At 42.5% G+C, this 22,216-nt stretch overlaps 1 protein-coding gene across 1 annotated transcript in view; it reads right to left on the bottom strand.

Annotated features, from left to right (window-relative positions):
* Window positions 1-22,216, bottom strand: part of LOC122563416 (trimeric intracellular cation channel type B-A-like) — a 44,268-nt gene that overhangs the window by 20,556 nt on the left and 1,496 nt on the right. The gene's annotated exons all lie outside the window — the stretch shown is intronic.

Below are 22,216 nucleotides of genomic sequence, written 5' to 3'. Positions count from 1 at the left end.
GGGGAGAATGTGCAAACTCCACACAGTCAGTCGCCTGAGTCGGGAATTGAACCCGGGTCTCTGGCGCTGTGAGGCAGCAGTGCTAACCACTGTGCCACCGTGCCGCCCAAATGTTGTAATTGTACCTGCATCTACCAACTCCTATGTTTAAACTCCTATGTTTCAGTGAACAAGTCCCAGAATGCATAGGAAAGACTTGGAGGGATATGGGCCGGGTTCTGGCAGGTACGACTTGATTGGGGTGGGATCTGTGCTGTACATCTCTATGACGCTCTTATTACACAATGTCTATAGCTGCATGCAAGCAAAAAGAAATATTACAATCAAGAAGGAATTTACAGATCTCATGACTGAAATGATGGACCTATCCAGTGATCTGGTTGGAACTGGAGTTCCTTTTCTGGATTACAAGACCTATGCCGAGCGGATTTTTTTTTCCCAGGCCACAGGGAGTCACCTCTGCAATGGGATCTGGATGTCCCTGAATTTCGACACCAGACAGTGGAACAGAGCCTTGTGCAGCTTTCTAATTTATTGAACAGCAAGCTTTTCCTCACCAAGGTAGAGTAAAGGGTGTTGCTTCTATTGTGTGGGTTGCAATGGTATTCATGCAGTGACTCTATATTCTTATAGCAAGGAGGCAGCAACACACTGATCTCAATAGGCAAAACCAGTTAGAAATTATTTTGGCCTGACCTAAAGAGGCAGCAAGTGACATTTCTAACAAATTTTAATGTGTTCAACTCTTTGGCTTTCTGTGGCTCTTGTATACAGAGGAGGGGAAAAGGAGCTTTCAGTTCCTATTGCTGTCAGGGTTTGGTTTTGGCCAGTTTTCTAGAAAGGGTTTCAAAAGCTGACAAAACCTCCCACCGGCAAATTGGAAAGCTTTTACTGCTTTTTTATCGTCCTGTCTGTGAAGATTCAGAGATGTAATCGTGAGAGGTTTATTAAAATGGATTACTGTGCAGGTGTTCATGCTTTTAAAGAGAAAATATCAAAGGATTTCATCAGAAATGCTACAGGAACAGTTAGATACAGGCACCTTCTTAATTTGTGTAAAAACCTGAACAACTGGGATAGCACGGTGGCTCAGTGGTTAACACTGCTGCCTCACAGCACCAGGGACCTGGGTTCAATTCCAGCTTCAGGTGACTGCTTGTGTTGAGTTTGCATGTTCTCCCCATGTCTGTGTGGGTTTCCTCTGGGTGCTCTGGTTTCCTCCCAGATGTGCAGGTTAGGTGGATTGGCCATGCTAAATTGCTCATAGAATCCAGGGATGTGTAGGCTAGATGGATTAGTCATGGGAAATGCAGGGTCACAGGGATATCATAGGGGGTGGGTCTGGGTGGGATGCTCTTCAGAGGGTCGATGTGGATGTGACGGGCTGAATAGCCTGCTTTCACACTGTAGGAATTCTACGATATATGTTGGATTTCAACAATCAATAATTGCAGTTCTGCCAGTTCACCCGACTGTGCAATAATTATAATTTTGGAGGGGACAAAACACCAGTCCTCCTTGTTCCTGAAGTTTGGGCCATAGACTCCCATTGGATTGTTCCACACTAATAATGCCATTGCCCCCTGCAGTATTGGCTAATCAGGAGAATCTCCTGTTCTTACCACCTGCTATCAGGCATATTAGAAGGATTTACAGGCCAATCATGAACCTCCCTTACAAACACACCTTCTGTGGCCAACAAGTCCTAGTGTGGGGTGTGAACCCAGAGGCAGAGGTAGGGACACTACCAATGAGTCTCATGACCTCATTGAAAACCAACTCATTTCTTTGTTTTCTCATCAACCTGTTCAGAGATATTGCTGCCCATCTTTGGAGTAGATGGGACTTGAACCTGGGTCTCCTAATACAGAAGCAGGGACATGACTGTTGCATCACAAGAATCCTCTGAAACCAGCTCATTTGTTTTTTCCCCAGTCACCAAATCCACTATGGTTTGTTATCCATCCACTAACCACTGCCAGTAAATTAACTATGCTTCCAAACTGAAGTGCAAAACATGTTAAAGGCCATGCAAACCATTGAAGGTGAGGGAGAGAGGGAGGGGACCAAATCAAAATGGAGTTAGAAAGGGGGAAACCCCCAACATTTAGATGGTTTCCAATAGGAAGGTTTGGAGGGATATGGGCAGAGTGCTGGCAGATGGGACTAGATCGAGTTGGGATATTTGGTCAGCATGGACGAGTTGGACCGAAAGGTCTGTTTCCGTGCTATACATCTCCAAGACTCTATGAACTGAGAGAGATTTAAGAAAAAAAAGAGGGGAGCTGAATTCCATTCTTCATCTGGTCTTAAGTTCCAGAAAGTTGTGCATCTTAACACAAACTGGAGTCAAGGAATGGAGAATAAAAACACTGCCACAATTTTCTGAAGAGTGCTTGTTCAATTCAAATTATTTTGCAAAAATGTGAAAGTTTTTGTAGCATGTCATTGTTGTCATCTACCACAGGTCAAATACTGAAAGAATGAACTTGCATTTCTACAGATCCTTTTACAAATTCAGGGTATCCCAAACCACTTTACAATCAATACATTTGAAAATTATTTCATTGGTTAACATAATATTGGAACTAAAATATTTATTCTGTCCAAAGGAAATATTTCTAAACAAAAGTGATAAATGATCGGATCTTCTGTTTTAATAATGGTGGTTGAAGGAATTGTATCAGCCATGGCATTGGGCAAAACTATGACAGAATGCCTTCAGTAGGATGCATCCTTCACAAGACAACAAAATTAATGACAGCATAGCAGCCTTCACACAGCATGCTTTAAATTCCTCTAATATGGACCTTGCGTTTCCTGCAGATCCATCATAGAAAAGGGAAAGGTAAAAGAGGATGGAGAAGATTAGTTACCTCCCACTGCTTCAGTTTCCAGTTTCAACCACTTCTTCATTTTCCCTCTCCCACACATTCATCCAGAGATGCTCACCAGGGATCAAAATGGGGAAAGGTTACAAGTCACAGAATATAAGGGTACAGGATGAGAAAGAATTGTGCTCAAGAGGGGTGGAGATCTCAACGGGTGAACCTGCAGGCAAAGACTTAGGATTCCTATTTCAAATTTGCTCAGCAAAACTAGGAAGAAAAAACAGGAAGAAACAAGGAGGCACACTGCCAAAGGAAGGAGACTCAGGAAGTGCAAAGTCTATGTGGCTCAGATATGGAAGCAGCTTTCAGGAAGGGAATCTGGATGTTCTAGGCCTTACATTCACAGGGGCAGAGGCTAAACATCACTACCCAAAGAGCATTTGCTGTACCTTCCATCATGCTGGAAACTGAAACTATGAATGGGAAAGAAAATGGCTGCAACCACACCTGCAGTTGCAAGGGCAAGTATCTCAACTTACGAGGGAAAAGAACTGCAGGACCCATTGATGTGCAGCCCTCAAGAGGACATGGAAATTACACACAGACAAATGCACAATACAGAAAACAGATCTGCTGGGGCCCTAATCCCTGGCAATAATAACGCATTGGCTTCATGCATGCTACACTGCCCTACACATCACTGGCCGTTTTCATTCACACCAATACCTTTGTACAAAAAGACCAGAGAAAGAATATGGTTATGAGGAGCAATGGTGAAAGGAGAACCTAGAGCTCTATACGAAAGAATCTCAATTATCCGAAGGACACCGGCAGGCAGTATTTCGGTCGGTTAATCAAACTCCACATAATGGAATGCTGGATAACATAATTTAGCCGAGCGTCGGGACCTTGCGATCTTACCAGATAATCCGATATTTGAATAATAGATTGCCAGATAACAGAGGTTTCTCTGTATACACCCGGTTCATCCCATTTCCACAGGTTGCTGCTGCCTTTCAAAATAGTCAGATTCAGGGTACAACCTAAACGGACAAGAATTTATGTATCATGTGGGCACATTTTCACTCAGGGCTACACAAAGACTCATTCAAACAGATGTACTGCAAAATTTTGAGACCTTGTGGGGGATGGCTCACCGAGAGAAGTTTTCTTTAGCATTTATTTAGCTTGAGTTGAATGTTAACTCATAGTATTAGGAGTCAGTAATTTTTTTTTAAAAAAAGTTTGTTTTTTTAAATCATTCATGCAATGTGGGTGTTACCAACTGGCCACTGTTTATTTCCTGTGCCTAGCTACCCTTCAAGGTGCTGCTGAGCTGCCTTCCTGAGTGACTACATAAAGCTTCTATGCTATCTTATTAAATAATGGAGCAGGCTTCAGGGGCTGAATAACCTACTCCTGTGTCTATTCCATATGGTCTGATGGACACACTGACATCTAAGAGGGAAGTGCAAGACCACCTGTCCTTGTGCACCAGTCTTTGAATGTATGCATGTAGGTGCAGTAGGCAGTGAAGAAGGGAAATGGTATGTTGGCTTTCATAGTGAGAGGATTGGGCTACAGGCTCGTGAATATTTTACTCCAAAAGTCAACTGTGTTGGAATAAAAATCACTTGACATCAGTGGTGGGCAAGTTGTTGGAGGGAATCTTGAGGGACAGGATGTAAATGTATTTGGAAAAGCATGGACTGATTAGGGATAGTCAACACTGCTTTATGCGTGGGAAATCATGTCTCACAAACTTGAGTTTTTTGAAGTATCAAAGAGGATTAATGAGGGCAGAGCAGTAGGTATGATCTAAATGGACTTCAGTAAGGCATTTGACAAAGCTCCCCATGGGAGACTAGTTAGCAAGGTTAGATCTCATGGCACACAGGGAGAACTAGCCATTTGGATACAGGACTGGCTAAAAGGTAGAAGACAGAGGGTGGTGGTGGAGGGTTGTTTTTCCGACTGGAAGCCTGTGACCAGTGGAGTTAAACAAGGATCGGTGCTGGGTCCATTACTTTTTGTCATTTATATAAATGATTTGGATGTGAGCATAAGAGGTATGATTAGTAAGTTTGCAGATGACACCCAAATTGAGGGGTAGTGGACAGGGAAGCTTACCTCAGATTACAACGGGATCTTGATCAGATGGACCAGCGGGCCGAGAAGTGGCAAATGAGAGGTCCTGCATTTTGCAAAAGCAAATCTGAGCAGGACCTATACACTTAAAGGTAAGGTCCTGAGGAGTGTTACTGAACAAAGAGATCTTGGAGTGCAGGTTCATAGTTCCATGAAAGCAGAATCGCAGGTAGATAGGATAGTGAAGACGACATTTGGTATGATTTCTTTTATTGGTCAGAGTACTGAGTACAGGAGTTGGGAGGTCATGTTGCGGCTGTACAGGACATTGGTTAGACCACTGTTGGAATACTGCATGCAACTCTGGTCTCCTTCCTATCAGAAGGATGTTGTGAAACTTGAAAGAGTTCAGAAAAGATTTACAAGGATGTTGCCAGGGTTGGAGAATTTGAACTGTAGGGAGACACTGAACAGGCTGGGGCTGTTTTCCTTGGAGTATCGGAAGCTGAGGGGTAACCTTATAGAAGTTTATGAAATCATTAGGGGCATGGATACGATAAATAGACAAAGTCTTTTCCCCGGGGTGGGGGAAGTCCAGAACCAGAGGGTATAGATTTAGGATTAGAGGCGCTGGAAGAGCACAGCAGTTCAGGCAGCATCCGAGGAGCAGTAAAATCGACGATTCGGGCAAAAGCCCTTCATCAGCCCTTCCTGAAGGGCTTTTGCCTGAAACATCAATTTTACTGCTCCTCGGATGTTGCCTGAACTGCTGTGCTCTTCCAACACCTCTAATCCAGAATCTGGTTTCTAGCATCTGCAGTCATTGTTTTTACCCAGTATAGATTTAGGGTGAGAGGGGAAAGATATAAAAGAGGGTGGTAAGTGTATGGAATGAGCTGCCAGAGGAAGTGGCGGAGGCAGGTAGAATTGCAACATTTAAAAGGCATCTGGAAGGGTAGATGAATAGAAGAGTTTGGAGGGATATGGGCCGGTGCTGGCAGGTGGAACTAGACTAGGTTAGGATATCTGATCAGCATAGACGAGTTGGATCAAAGGGTCAGTTTCCGTTCTGTATATGTCGATGACTCTGAGTAAAATTCAGAAAAACATGATATTTTATACCAAAAGTACTGTCACCAGTGGCATGAAAGTACCCTCAAAAAGGATTTTTTCTTTTTCTCCTATATCTCAGTGTACTATCTGATGCCACTTGTAGAGTGAGTCTGTTGGCCTTAAAAGGGCAGTCCCAGGGCACGCATATGGTTGGCTCAGACATGGTGTAGGTCTTCTTCAGAGGACAGCTTGAACTGAGGACCATCGGCTGAGGCAATGGAGTGCTGGTAGGCGAGCGTCACCAGCACAGCCAGAGGCTGCTGAGCCTGGCTTCCCATGACAGAAGCCACCCTATCAATCAATGGAGGTAGCCAGTCAGTCAATACTTGAGGCAGCTGGATTCCTATAGTGTAGCTGTACTCCTGCAGCCTCTGCGGCCAAAATGGCTGTTGTCTCCCATACACTTGCATGCCATTCCTGCTCTTCCCCATGCATGTGGAAGGAGTTCCCGATTCCCAACATCACAGATTCTTTCCCAGCAGAAGCTGAGCAGGTGGTTGGTCTCCAGTCATCCTCCAATTGCCAGGTGCATGGGCTATTTGTTCCTCAACCAACTTCAGAGATGTAGCAGTGAGGTGCTCACCAGTTTGTGCTTCAAAACGATCAAAATATATTGTACCAATCAGGTTGTCAATATCTGGTGAGAAATGCAGGAGGCACTCTTCCTCTGAAGCCTTAGAACTCTCATCCTCAGAGATATCTTCTGGCAGTACAGCCATTTCTCCAGAGGTCATGCACATCCCTTGGTACCTGCAAGACACTAGAAAGTAGATGTAATGGTTAGAGTGATATGAAGTGAATGATACTTACAGCAGGTTTAATGCGTGAGTTGCAGTGAAATGAAGAATAGTACTTACTCAGTTGGTGAGATATAGATTTCTTAGCATTCTCACAGGAGCAATTCCAACTGTCTCCAGCAAGGGACAGGATTCCCTCTTCATATTGGATGAGAGGCATGATGTTGGGTGCCGTGGATCCTGGTCTTTCTGCAGCTATCTGGAAAGTGGTGACTTATTCAGGGAATGGAGATTTGTAAGACGGGGCATAAATCAGGCAAAAGCATGTTAGGGGTTAGGTAGATAGTTAATGAGTCTGGTTAAGCTACAGACAGAAATCATACTAGGCCTTCCTGTGAGAAATCATACTAGGCCTTCCTGTGAGAAATCATCCAAAGAAACTCAGCAAAAGTAACACTTAGCCCAAAAAAAACTTTAGGTTCAGCCCTGAGAGACAGTTACATACATTTTACACTTTTCTGTAATATATTAACCAAATTATGCATTATCTCCAGAATTGTGTATTTTGTTGGAAATCTTTACCCTTTAGATTGACCAAGAGTAAATAGTGGCCAATCAGGGGCAGCAGCAATGCGGAAAAGTCTTTAAAGGCATTGTCAGCCCAGTATTCTGCCCTTTTCCCATGTTTCAGAAAGCATCTCCCTATCGCGTATATAGTATATTACAAAGAAAAACAAATTGAGGTTGTAATTGTATTAGACATTGCTCAAACCACTGCCAGAATATTCTGCACAGTTTTGAACATCTTAAATGAATTTCTGTAGTAGCCAAAAATACAAAGTCTGTTAAACTAATATGTATATCCTTTAGCTATTTGATCTTTCAAGTCACACCAATATCCAAGTTAGTCTTTTCTGGTTAAGCAATTAGAATCTCACCAGGTACCAGAAAAACCAAAACATACAGTAATCATAAATCAAAACAAAATAGGAAATACTCTCCATGCATAACCAGTACGAAGGAAGATGGTTGTAGTTGTTGGAGGTCATTCATTTCTATCCAGACATTACCCTGAGAAATTCCCGCAAAAACGTCCTAAGCCTAACTATAACCATAACATTTAAAGCTACTTCATAAGATCAGAAGTGAGGACATTCGCTGATGATTCTCAGCCAAAGAGTCAGTGTCCATTTGTACTACACCTGGACAAACTTCAGGTGTGACTTAAGTGGCAAGTGACACTTTCCTCCTCAACTGCCAGGCAATGATCATCTCGAAACACAATCTAACCATTTCCTCATGATGGTATTACCATTGCTGAAACCCTCAATATCAACAATTAAGAGCTAGCATTGACCAAAAACTGAATTGAACCAGCCATAATAGGCACTGTGACTATAAGACCAGGTCAGAGACTGTGAATTCTTGACTCGCCAAAGCCTACATGCCACATATAAGGTGCTAGTCAGGAATATGACAATGTGCTCTCTAATTGCCTAGATTAGTAGAGCTCCAATAACACAGAAGACTGTCAACACCATCCTGCTTGATGACACCCCACCTCATCCACTATCTTCAACATTCTTTCTTTCCACCATTGTCACACAGTAGCACCATCTACAAGACGCACTGTAACAACTGACCACATCTTCTTCGACAGCCCTTTCCAAATCCACGATCTCTATCACCTAAGACAGTTGGGGAAACAGATGCAAAGCAATAATACTGCTTGCAAGTATCCCTCCAAGCCATATACCAACCTGATTGGAACTGTTACTGTGTCAAAATTCTGGAACTCCATCCCTAACTGTGAGTGAACAGAAAGGTACTGAAAACAAATGCAGTAATTTGTGGAACGCCCTGCCTGCAACAGTGGTAGACACGCCAAATTTAAGGACAGTCTAAATGGTCATTGGATAAATATATGAATGAAAATGGAATAGTGTATAGGCTTCAGATTGGTTCCACTGGTTGGCGCAACATCGAGGGTCGCAGGGCCTGTACTGCGCTGTAATGTTCTATTAAAAAATTTGCTCCTATATCAGAGGCACAGCAGTTGAAGAAGGCAACCTACCGTCATCTCACGAGGAAACCTGATGTTGGTCTAGACAGTGATTCCCGCATCCCATGACAGAATAAACAAAATAATGTATCGGTAACAAAGAATCAAGTGACAGCACCTTATTTGCATTCCCTCGCTAGAGAAGATGGTACATTTTAATAATTCATATTCATCCATAAAAGGTTGCTATTGTACAGGAAAGTTGTATTGAAATTCAAAGTTTCAAAGTGTTTTGTGCAAAAAAAACTCATGCTTATACTGGCAGGGTATACAAAGTCTTTCTGCAATTACAATGAAATTAATCTTAAACTTGTTACTACTTTAGTAGTGTTCATCAGCTACTGAAACTTGACTGCTATGCGATTTATGTAACTTGGTGAGAAGATTTTCATGGAGCTTAGACAGCTGTATTATCAGGCAATGGTGAGCATAATAATAATTTGTTAAGCAACACTGAGCGCCACCTATTGGCAGAGATATTTCCCATTACATTATACAGCTACCAAATAAAATGATATACAATTGAAAAATTATTTTAAAAAATTAAAACAATTTCAGTAATAAATAAGGAGCTAGAAAATAGCAAGTAAACCATTTCTTTGATCATTTTCAATTACTCCACTAATTTTAGTTTTTCAAAAACCCTTTAGCATAAAATGATTCAATACCAATTCTTTTGTCTCTCCTAATTCCATCTTTCATCTCACATTTCATTTTCAATACTTGATTTAACACAAAATAGTCTAACACTTCCTGATTCAAATTCGTTAGCTAATTAGCCATTCTATAATTGACTGGCTAAGATGATGCGGTGATTTGGCCTGTTCAGACATGTTGTAGATGCTCTCTTGATGGCATCATGCTATTTGGATGTTCCGTTAATAGCAACTTGCCACACAAAGCCCTATAGAAGTCTCTGGACAATTAAGAGCTAGCATTGACCAAAAACTGAATTGAACCAGCCATAATAGGCACTGTGACTATAAGACCAGGTCAGAGACTGTGAATTCTGCAGAGAATACCTAATCTCTTGACTCGCCAAAGCCTACTTGCCATACAAAGCCCTATAGAAGTCTCTGGACAATTTCAGGACTAGCAAATGGGACAGTTCACACTAAAAATCCAGTCCAAAGAATTAAAAAAAAACCCTACCCACCCATTTCATCCTCATTCCTAAGAAAAATTACAAGGACCTTGTAGGCATCTATATTTAAGATCACCATCCATTCAGCTGCCTCTACTGATTCTGTTTCCTATTAATCAAATCCAAACCATCCTTACCCTGAACTCTCATTTCTCTAATCTTGATCTTTCTTCATTACTTCGCCAAGTTCATTTTACTTAAAACGCTTGTTCATTAGTCTCATTCCCATTCAATCACTAAGCGCCCAACATTCCTTCACGATCCTCAGATTAGCATTGAAAATGTTTGCTTCTCTACAGGTACTGTTTCCCAAAACTGCCATTATCAACCCCTCTACATTTCGATACTACAGCCTATATTTTCTTGCCTCCAATTCCAATTTCTACCAGACACATGCTGGCTCAGCTAAGTTGAGCCTAGATGTCTTTCCCCAAATTCTGCTCATCACATAATCCACTTGTTCACTCCTCTACACCACAGTCCCCTGAACATCTGCTACTGAAACTTTCATCCATTCCTTTGTGACCTCCAGAATCAGCTATTTCAATAATCTTCTGGCCAGATTCTCATTTTCCTCCCTTTGACTTCAGCTCATCTAAAACTTCTCATCTATCCTATACTAATGCCCACTCACCTTGATTCCCACTTCCTCATTCTACAGTTTAAATATCAGTCCTCTTAATCGAAAATCTTCTCTTGCCCTACAATAGTCACGCTGTCAAACACTTCATTCCTGTATTGTTGGCCAGTACAGCATCCCCTTCTCTTCACATCATTAGTGATGATCACATTTCAATGAATAGACCATATGGTGTGGGCCACCTTCCTTAAACCCCTGAGACCTTTCCTCACTTCATCATCTTTAAATGGATTCCTCAAAATTCAGCTACTTATCCAAGACTTCTAACAGTTTCGTTGGCAGTGTTCACTTTTTCATTATCCTCCTCTAAAACATCTTAGGGTTGTGCCCCTAAATTAAGAAAGGTGCTATTATCCTTGTTTTGGTCTAAGGCGCTTTCTTAAAATTACAGGAGGCAGACTGGATTGTTTGGCAGCTACAGCAAGGACACTCAGCATGGATCCTGGGGCAAGGTAGCTCTAAGCTTTTGGATAAGGGAGGATTTGGAAAGCTTAGAGAGGGGGATCTTCAGAGCAGGCAAGTGTAAAGGAAGGACTCGGACATCACGTGTGCACTTTGTATGTTCTTCAGATTTAAAAACATTAGATGTGATGATCAGTCTGCCAATATTGGCAACCTTCCCTCCATATTTTGTGGGTAAGCTGGGTGAATGGGAAGGTGGTGAGAGCTGGATACCTGGCCTATTTTACATGCCCACCGACCAAAAACACACCCTGTCAGGGCAGGTAGCATCCAGCCTAGGATCCTCATGCAGAACACAACCAAACCATAAATTTGAGAAGAAAGGTGGTGGTGGTTTAAGTGGAGTATCAAAATTGGTATTCAGATGAAACAGACATTTGTGTGACAAAAATGATCAGATGTGTCTTTAAAAATGTTGATATGCAGGAACAAGCTAAGATTATCATTGAAGATGAATAAAGATGAAGTAAATTAAGTTCAGCACTGTAAATCATGAATTTTAAAAGTCCACAGTTTGTATTTTAGAAACATTTAGGTTGGATCATAAAGGAAAGGGTGAGGAAGATAATGTTGTCCATAATTCTGAAAGGCACAAGTCAGAGCAATTGCAAAATCGTTTCATTATTTCAACACAAAGGTGGGAGGTACAAAAGTAAACATTCAAATAATTCTAATAAAATATAAACAGAATAAAATATACAAAGAGAGAATATGAAAATTTTTCACTGAAGTATAGAAACAACAAAAATAAAAACAGCTGAACTACTGTGCCGAGTGAGATGAAGATTGTATGAATGAGGTCCCCAACCCAAGCAGCATAACGATTATACAATGGAATCATGAGATAGTAGACATGGTTGAATGAATAAAGGCACCCAACTGATGTGGAGAATCAGAGTAAAAGGAAAAAGAGTTCCAGAAAATCTTAAAAACGATGGACATATTGAGTCAGAGACTGAGCAATTAGCTGCAGCACAGAAGAAATAATTTCAGACAGTAACTAGCATTGTATTGTTGCAACAGTGTTCTTGCTCAAAATCAAATTAAACAGACTAAACAATCTTTGCTGCAACTACCTCTCTCGTTGCAATCCACAAAACTAACTACTTATTACATGATCGCTGAACACCAAAGTCATAGCTTAGTTAAATCTGGATACAAAGTGGTTGGCATGATTATTTATATAAGCTGCAAGTTAGAGTTTTGGTGGGGGAGGGAGGGAAAGAAGACAGCGTATGCTGCGTTTTGATATAATAGAACATTTCAGTTGGGAAGTTTCAGTGACAAACCACACCAGTTTAAAAACAGACTTCAAGTGTTACAAACAGAACTATGTCAGTACCAGTAGTAAGACTTGATAAATATTTCAACATGTAGGCCTGACCACAATCCTTCCGTTCTGCTCTGCTTGTCTCACAACGAACTTTCATATCATACTTCTCATCAGTATACATCCTGCACAAACTCTAGACATAATCACAAAAAGCTCCCAACCACCCAAAACATATGGGCAGTCAATAATGACATTTCATCCTGAAGAAGGTGCACAGTTATTAGTAAACATTTGTTATGTAGTGGAGCTTTTCATAAGGGCTAGTGTCCAGATCATAGAACACAAATTTCCTCCTTTGTCCTCGAGTAGGCCCACCCTTTCCCTAGCTATCCTCGCCTTCTTTACATAAGCATAAAATGCCTTTGGATTATCTTGTAAGAAGTATATATCTCGACACTGGGAAGGACTGCCTGGGTTACCAGCCTCAACCCAAACACTCCCTTTTTTAAAAGGAATCCAGACCACCAACGTCAAATGTAATTATATCACTTCAGTATGAAAAATGCAGAGAGACAATAATATCAAATGATATAATTCTAAAAGTGGTGCAGGAGCAGAAGGACCAGAGTGTATATGTGCACCAATTATTGAAGGTGACAGGACAGGTTGAGAGAAGAGCTGAAAGTGCACATAGGATTATAGGCTTTAAAAATAGCCCATTAAAGCAACAAAGTAGCACTGTTAAATTTGAAGAGAACATATTTTTAGCCTTAACTGTGTGTGCCACTCTTCATAAAATATGGAAAAGTGTTAGAGAAAACTTTTTTTTTAAATCACAAGAATGGTGATTAAGAAAGTTCAGGTACATAATTATATTTGACAATTTGGAACAGTTTTCCTTGGGAGGAGAGAAGTTGAGAGAAAGTCCAGTAGAGATGCCCATAAACATGAAGGATCAAAGCATAATAATGGTGAAGAACTGCATCCATTGTTGGAACTCTAGAGAACAAGGTAACTGGTAAAGCAACTAGCAACATAAAGAAAAACTTTTCATTCAACTAGTGTTTAAGATCTGGTTTGTCTTACAATGTCTTAGCAGAGACAGGCTCAGTCAAGGTTTTCAAGAGGGAACTGGATTGTTATCTGTGGGGAAAAAAACATTTTAGGGCTACAGGGAAAAGTTAGGGGAGTGGCACTAGTTAAACTGTACCTACAGAGAACTGACAAAGGCAGAAATTTTGTCACTATCTTGAATGCACTCTTGAGGTTGTTTGAAGCCACAGCACGATCATAAAGTTTAGCCCCGTATAAAACAGAAAAAGGCTCAAAAATGTAAACTTCATCGTGAAGGCGTTGGATTGGTGGAGATAGTAGTGCTAAAGGTAACAACTTTTAAAGGGAGAGAAAAATATTGAAAATGCTGCAGTATGGATTCGTGCATTATTAAGGCAGAAACATAAATAGTACCCAAGATGTAAATAATATCAATTGAATCATCAATTTTTAATAAAATGGGCACTGCCCTGGAAAAGGCTATTATTTTCATCTCGTATATACTCGAGTAAATGTCAATCTCATGGAAAAGTCCACCTCCTACTTTTGGCCAAAGGTTCTCGAACTTCTCCTATATCTTGTGTAAAAGTTGACCCTACTTCTTCACAGATAACAGATCAACATTTCTGGGTCAAGGTATTATCCTGTCCATAAATGTTACAATGAGGAAATGAATTGTTTTTGTGCTTTTATCTGATTTGATGTACAATTCACACCAATTTGGTGTGAAAGGTCAGAATCAGGTGACAACCAACCTCATGGAACACAGTCATATATCTAGTTGAGATTTTCAAATTTCTTCATTTTGTGTAAAAATGTCTTCCAGAAAAAAACAAAAAAAAAGTAGTATTTAAATTAAAGTTGTTGAAGGTGCAGAGAAGACAAATAACCATGTAGCAGCAAGAGAATCTTGTGATTCAGAGAAATTTGAAAGACACTATAGAGAAAGATATTAGTTCTAACTTCAGAAAATGCTTAAACAAATGTTTGCCAACAGAAGTAAACCTAGCAAGTGGCCACAATCGGGGGAAAAAAAGTTGCTGAGTGGGCATTTGAAAATCGACAAAATGGAAAATGTGTTCATTGTGAAGCCACCCAAATCCATGCACAAAACGAATCAAAGGATGGAATTTTTGATTGTAAGGCAAGTACCAGATGGTGCACAAGATTCACGAGAAGGGATGACTTAATTCTCCGCTGAAGTACTAAGATTGCACAAAAGCTGCCTGCTGAACTAGAAGATAAGATATTAATTTCACCAGTTTGTAATCAGAAATAGGCAGAAGTAAGTCTTCAAATTATCATTCATTGGAAACACAGATGAAATGCCTATTACTCTCAACATGCCGGAGAATCAAACTGGAAGCCAAAACCGAGAAGAAAAAAAAACAGTATTGGTGAAAACCACTGGTCATGAGAAATGTAGACTTACTTTAGTTCTTTCTCATAATGCCGTCAGCCATAAGTTATAACCAATGGCTGTTTATAAGAGGCAAACTTTGCCAAAGGAGAAACTTCCAAAAGGAACTGTCATCCATATACATCCACAAGGCTGGATGAAGGAAGGTGGATGTAGAAAATGGATAAAGAAAGTTTGGAATTTACAACCTGGTGGACTCTGCAAGGAAAAGAGTTTGTTCATCTGGGACCAGGTAAGATCACATCTTGCAAAGAATATTGTTGATAACATCCGATCCCATAACACTGATGCAGTTGTAATTCCAGGCAGACATACAAGTATTTTGCAACTATAGATGCTGGTATCAATAAGGTACCAGCATCTATTCCTGAATGATTCCTGAAGAAGGGCTTATGCCCGAAACGTCAATTCTCCTGTTCCCTGGATGCTGCCTGACCTGCTGCGCTTTTCCAGCAACACATTTTCAGCACTGATATCAATAAGCCATTTAAGGACATGATGAAAATGAAGTGGAACAACTGAATGTATGGTGGAGAAAAAACATATACGAAAAAAGGCAGTATACGGGCTCCATCACTGACACTGATCTGTGAATGGTTCATTGATTCATTGAAAGAAATAAAAACTGACACTATGTTCAAATCATTCAAGAAGCGCAGAATTTCGTATGCATTGAACAGTACAGAGGACGATTGTCTACGAGATGATATAGATGAAGAAGCAGAAGCAGATGATGTACTCTCTCTAACCACAGACGGTGAAGAAGAGCATCCATATGGTGATATCATTCATCCTGATGACTATGAAGCTTTATCTGGTGCTGAAGATGTTGAACAGTATGATTATGTAGGATTTTAATGAACTTTTGTATTTGACATGCTTAATTTAAGATATACTATGTAATTGTGATTTAAAACCATATTATGTTTCTACTTCACTTTTTGAATATATAAATAAAACCTTACTAATTGTCTTTACCCAATAATTTCCATTATTCAGTGATTTCTTTCCTTTATGAATTTAGAGATTAATTGGTGTTCTGCTAAAGATATGATATTTTGGACCATAGCATGAATTACAGCCCCTCAAAAGTAGTATCCATGTAATAGTCGAACCTATAAATTTAACTTTAAAAAATAGTCTAAAAAATTTGACTTTTACACAAGTAGTTTAGTAGTTTGGTCACAGCATATTGCATCAATATCAATGTGTATAACCTAATTTGTAAAAAAGTGTACAATTTAGTTTTTAATAAGTGATTAAAAAGGAAACCGCAATGTATTTATAAAGCATCTTTCACTTCAGCAGATTTCACACCACTATGCAACAAGTGAATAACTTGAGTACAGTCACTATTGGAATACAAGAACTACAGTACAAATGACAATGTCAAATGTGGTACTATATAAGTTTAATATGAAGAATGCAGAGAGACAATAATATCAAAAGGGTATAATTCTAAAAGCAGGGCATAAATCTGAGACAACAGTGCCATACATACTTATTGTGGCACTGGATTTATCAAAATATACCGGAGGACAACGACATGACATAACTAACTTTCTTAGCCTAAAATATGCAACTTGATATTTCACAACAGATTTAATGAAAACAGGACTCCATCATACAAACCATACTGGTATGGTCAATAGTTGAAAATTAAATGTGTACTTATTAATATAGTTACTGGATCATGTGCAACAGTAATTAATTGCAATCCAATATTGAAATCAAATCATGAAAACATAGCTCCAATGGATTAATAAAGTTAATGAGAATGCAATTACTGTCTTAAATCCTCCCTAAAATTTCATAGAACTTGACAGGTAGCTCAATTGCAAGTAAAGTTCAGTATATTAAGTTATGTAAAAGCATAATGTGACAGCAAACATGACAGTGTTTGGATCTAAAACTATGTGATGCACTGTGATTTGTCTTCCATGCTGTTATTTTTCAGTGTACGTGATCAATGTTAATAAGACAAGCACATGTACATGCTTCCTCTAACTCTCAGTCTGCAGAAAAAAATCCACCTTTCAGGAACTAAAAGAAATTACAATGAACTAACATAGAAAAATGCACTTATCTCAAAATGACTAAGTAATTCATTAACCGGCCATCACATGCAGATCTGCTCTACACATAGTTGGTCTTGGCACAAAATTCATCAAGTACAATTCTCGAGGAGAAAGTGAGGTCTGCAGATGCTGGAGATCAGAGCTGAAAATGTGTTGCTGGAACAGCGCAGCAGGTCAGGCAGCATCCAGGGAGGAGAATCGACATTTCGGGCATAAGCCCTTCTTCAGGAATGAGGAAAGTGTGTCCAGAAGGCTAAGATGAAAGGTAGGGAGGAGGGACTTGGGGGAGGGGCGTTGGAAATGCGATAGGTGGAAAGAGGTCAAGGTGAGGGTGATAGGTCAGACTGGGGTGGGGGCGGAGAGGTCAGGAAGAAGATTGCAGGTTAGGATGGCGGTGCCGAGTTCGATGGATTTGACTGAGACAAGGTGGGGGGAGGGGAAATGAGGAAACTGGTGAAATCCGAATTCATCCCCTGTGGTTGGAGGGTTCCTAGGCAGAAGATGAGGTGCTCCGCCTCCAACCGTCGTGTTGTTGTGGTCTGGCAATGGAGGAGTCCAAAGACCTGCATGTCCTTGGTGGAGTGGGAGGAGGAGTTGAAGTGTTGAGTCACAGGGTGGTTGGGTTGGTTAGCCCGGGTGGCCCAGAGGTGTTGCCTGAAACGTCTGCAAGTAGGCGGCCTATCTCCCCAATATAGAGGAGGCCACATCGGGTGCAGCGGACGCAATAGATGATGTGTGTGGAGGTGCAGGTGAATTTGTGGCGGATATGGAAGTTTCCTTTGGGGCCTTGGAGGGAGGTGAAGGGGGAGGTGTGGGCGCAAGTCTTGCACCTCCTGCGGTTGCAGGGGAAAGTGCCGGGAGTGGAGGTTGGGTTGGTGGGGGGTGTGGATCTGACGAGGGAGTCACGGAGGGTGTGGTCTTTACGGAACGCTGATAGGGGAGGGGAGGGAAATATATCCTTGGTGGTGGGGAGGATATGTGGAACAGTCACCCGCATGGGCCCCAGCTATGCCTGCCTCTTCGTAGGATATGTGGAACAGTCACCCGCATGGGCCCCAGTTATGCCTGCCTCTTCGTAGGATATGTGGAACAGTCCATCTTCCGCAACTACACTGGCCCCACCCCCCACCGTTTCCTCCGCTACATCGATGACTGTATCGGCGCCGCCTCGTGCTCCCATGAGGAGGTTGAACAGTTCATCCACTTCACCAACACCTTCCACCCCGACCTCAAATTCACCTGGACAGTCTCAGATTCCTCCCTCCCCTTCCTCGACCTTTCTATTTCTATCTCAGGCGACCGAATCAACACGGACATCTACTACAAACCGACCGACTCCCACGGCTACCTGACTACACCTCCTCCCACCCTGCCCCCTATAAAAATGCCATCCCATTCTCCCAATTCCTTCGTCTCCGCCGCATCTGCTCCTAGAAGGACCAGTTCCAAAAACATACAACCCAGATGGCCTCCTTCTTCAAGGACCGCAATTTCCCCCCCGACGTGGTCGACGATGCCCTCCACCGCATCTCTTCCACTTCCCGCTCCTCCACCCTTGAGCCCCGCCCCTCCAACCGCCACCAGGACAGAACCCCACTGGTCCCCACCTACCACCCCACCAATCCCCATGTACAGCGCATCATCCGCCGTCACTTCCGCCACCTCCAAACAGACCCCAGCACCAAGGATATATTTCCCTCCCCTCCCCTATCAGCTTTCCGTAGAGACCACTACCTCCGCGACTCCCTTGTCAGATCCACACCCCCCACCGACCCAACCTAACCACAACAACCCGACGGTCGGAGGAGGAGCGTCTTATCTTCCGACTGGGAACCCTCCAACCACAGGGGATGAACTTGGACCTCACCAGTTTCTTCATCCCCCCTCCCCCCAACTTGTCACAGCCGAATCCCTCCAGCCCGGCACCGCCTTCCTGACCTGCAGTCTTCTTCTTGACCTCGCCGCCTCTCGAACTCAGCACCGCCTTCCTAACCTGCAATCTTCTTCCTGACCTCTCCGCCCCCACCCCAGTCTGACCTATCACCCTCACCTTGACCTCTTTCCACCTATCGCATTTCCAACACCCCTCCCCCAAGTCCCTCCTCCCTACCTTTTATCTTAGCCTGCTGGACACACTTTCCTCATTCCTGAAAAACGTCGATTCTCCTGTTCCCTGGATGCTGCCTGACCTGCTGCGCTGTTCCAGCAACACATTTTCAGCCAAGTACAATTCTCGTAAACTGAAATAATTGTGTATTAAGCATCAGTCACTTTTTCCTTCATGGTAATTGCTCATTTCTCCCTTGTTTCCTTGTTCCATTTGCTGGCAAGGGAGAAATGGGAGATTAAAGTGCTAAGTGCTACAGGTGGGACCAAACTGAACACCTGAGGTTTTATTTGGATGTACTGCACCTAATTTTCTTCAGGCTGCTATCAATTACCAATCTTTCTTTTGCGGAAAGCACATATTGAGGATACTGAAAGATTGAAATAAAAACAAAATTCTTTCAGTACTTAGAAGCTCAGATAGCATTTGTGGAAACAGAAACGATGCTAAATTTTCAAGATGATGACCCGTCAGCAGAACAGTTAATGTTAAAAGGTTCTCCTATCATCCAACCTATTACAGACTTGCTTTTAGCGCCTGCCCCATCCACCCCTTGCTCAAAACCATTGCTCACTTTTCCCCACTTATTAATGGTTATTGGCCTTGAAACATCAACTCTTTCTTTTTCCATAGATGCTGCCTGACCTCCTGAGCAATTGCAACATTTTCTGAATTTTATTTCCCGGAAGCTGAACACATTCTTTTTAACATACAAAAGTATAAAACCACTCTTATTCTGACAGATTTTGGAAGTAGGGGAGAAATGGGGATGTGTGCTGTTAATTGTTTCAGGTGGGACCCATCTAAACACCCGAGTTATTGCTTGGATGAACCAGTTGTTCCTGGACTTGAGGGATAACACCTTATCGTCTGCCTCGGCATCTTACAACCTTCAGGAGCAAACACAGTTTACCAATTCAGAACACGACGATTATCGATGTTTTTGTGATCCTCCCCCAATTCCAAGGGTCCTGTTTTGTATGGATTGCTTCCAGCACAGTCATCCCACTTTCAACCATTACTACTTCTTGTTAGCACCCTGCCCAGCAGTTCTCTCTCTTGGTTTATCCTCTGCAATCTTTTTGTTTACACATCCTTTTTTCTTTCTCTCTCTGGGCACCATCTTTATGTAGAGATGGAAATGTGTTGCTGGAGAAGCGCAGCAGGTCAGGCAGCATCTAGGGAACAGGAGAATCGACGTTTCGGGCATTAGCCCTTCTTCAGGAATCAAATGAAGACCTCATTTTCTCTTCAAAGATTTCAACCTACTGCGAATCCTCTTACAAGGATGCCTTCCTTGAAGAAGCTCTCTTTCTCCCTCTACAAAGGTTTCAGTGAGTCCCTTTCTCACTGCACCCCCCAGGTCATCTCCTCTGCTCAGAAGCTCTTCAGCCACATTCTCAAACAGACTCGCTACCACAGCCACATCTCCTTCCTCAGCACCTGCCTACGGAACCGACTTATCCCGCACGGACTCCGGACTACGTTCCGACCAACAAAACTTGGACCCAACCTACAACAAATCCGAAGCCTCCAGCAACAGACCTCCCTCCGGATCCTCCGCTCCACACTTGCAGCCATGCGCCGCTACCTACATTCATTCCTGAAGAAGGGCTAATGCCCGAAACGTCGATTCTCCTGTTCCCTAGATGCTGCCTGACCTGCTGCGCTTCTCCAGCAACACATTTCCATCTCTGATCTCCAGCATCTGCAGACCTCATTTTCTCACCATCTTTATGTACTCTATTCACTTCATCTCCACTCCCCTCTCCACCCTCTCATCAGCATAAATATCACCCTTTCCTAACTATTTTCAGTTCTGACTATGGGTCACGCAGGATCTCCAACCAACATTGTACACCAGGTACATTGATGACATTTTCTTCCTCTGAACCCATGGCGAGGAGTCACTGATAAAATACACAGTGATATCAACAAGTTTCATCCCACCATCAAACTCACCATGGACTACTCTCGACTATCTGTCTCATTCTTGGACACATGCGTCTCCATCAAGGATGGACACCTCAGCACCACACTCTACCGCAAACCCACAGACAACCTCACAATGCTACACTTCTCCAGCTTCCACCCAAAACATATGAAAACAGCCATTCCCTATGGACAAGCCCCACACATACACCGGATCTGCTCAGATGAGGAGGAATGTGACGGACACCTGGAAGTACTCAAGGATGCCCTCACAAGAACGGGGTACGATGCTCAACTCATCGACCACCAGTTCCGACGTGCCACAGCAAGGAACCGTAATGACCTCCTCAGGAGACAGACACATGCTGCAACCGACAGGGTACCCTTCATTGTTCAGTACTTCCCAGGAGCTGAAAAATTACACCATGTTCTTCGTGACCTGCAATACATTATCAATGAGGATGAGCACCTCACCAAGACCTTCCCCACACCTCCACTACTTGCCTTTAAACAACCGCCAAACCTCAAACAGATCATTGTTCGTAGCAAACTGCCCGGCTCTCAGGACAACTCCATACAACCCTGTCACGGTGGACGCTGCAAGACGTGTCAGATTGTAGACACAGATACCACTATTACGCGTGGGAACACCTACCACCTTGTACATGGCAGGTACTCATGTGAGCTGAAAATGTGTTGCTGGAAAAGCACAGCAGGTCAGGCAGCATCCAAGGAACAGGAGAATTGACGTTTCGGGCATAAGCCCTTCTTCAGGAATCCTGAAGAAGGGCTTATGCCCGAAACTTCGATTCTCCTGTTCCTTGGATGCTGCCTGACCTGCTGCGCTTTTCCGCAACACATTTTCAGCTCTGATCTCCAGCATCTGCAGTCCTCACTTTCTCCTCGAAGGTACTCATGTGACTCAGCCAATGTTGTCTATCTCATACATTGCAGGCAAGGATGCCCGGAGGCATGGTACATTGGGGAAACCGAGCAAAGGCTACGACAATGGATGAATGGGCACCGCACAACAATCAACAGACAGGAGGGTTCCCTCCCAGTTGGGGAACACATCGGTGATCCAGGACATTCGGCCTCAGACCTTCGGGTGAACATCCTCCAAGGTAGACTATGGAACAGGCAGCAGAGAAAAGTGGCCGAGCAGAGGCTGATAGCTAAGTTCGGTACCCATAGGGAGGGCCTCAACCGGGACCTTGGGTTCATATCACATTACAGATGATCACCATTGCACTACACACACACACACACACACACA

Source organism: Chiloscyllium plagiosum, chromosome 2 (genome assembly GCF_004010195.1).
Source record: "Chiloscyllium plagiosum isolate BGI_BamShark_2017 chromosome 2, ASM401019v2, whole genome shotgun sequence".
NCBI lineage: Eukaryota > Metazoa > Chordata > Chondrichthyes > Orectolobiformes > Hemiscylliidae > Chiloscyllium > Chiloscyllium plagiosum.
This window is presented reverse-complemented; position numbering and strand designations above follow the sequence as displayed.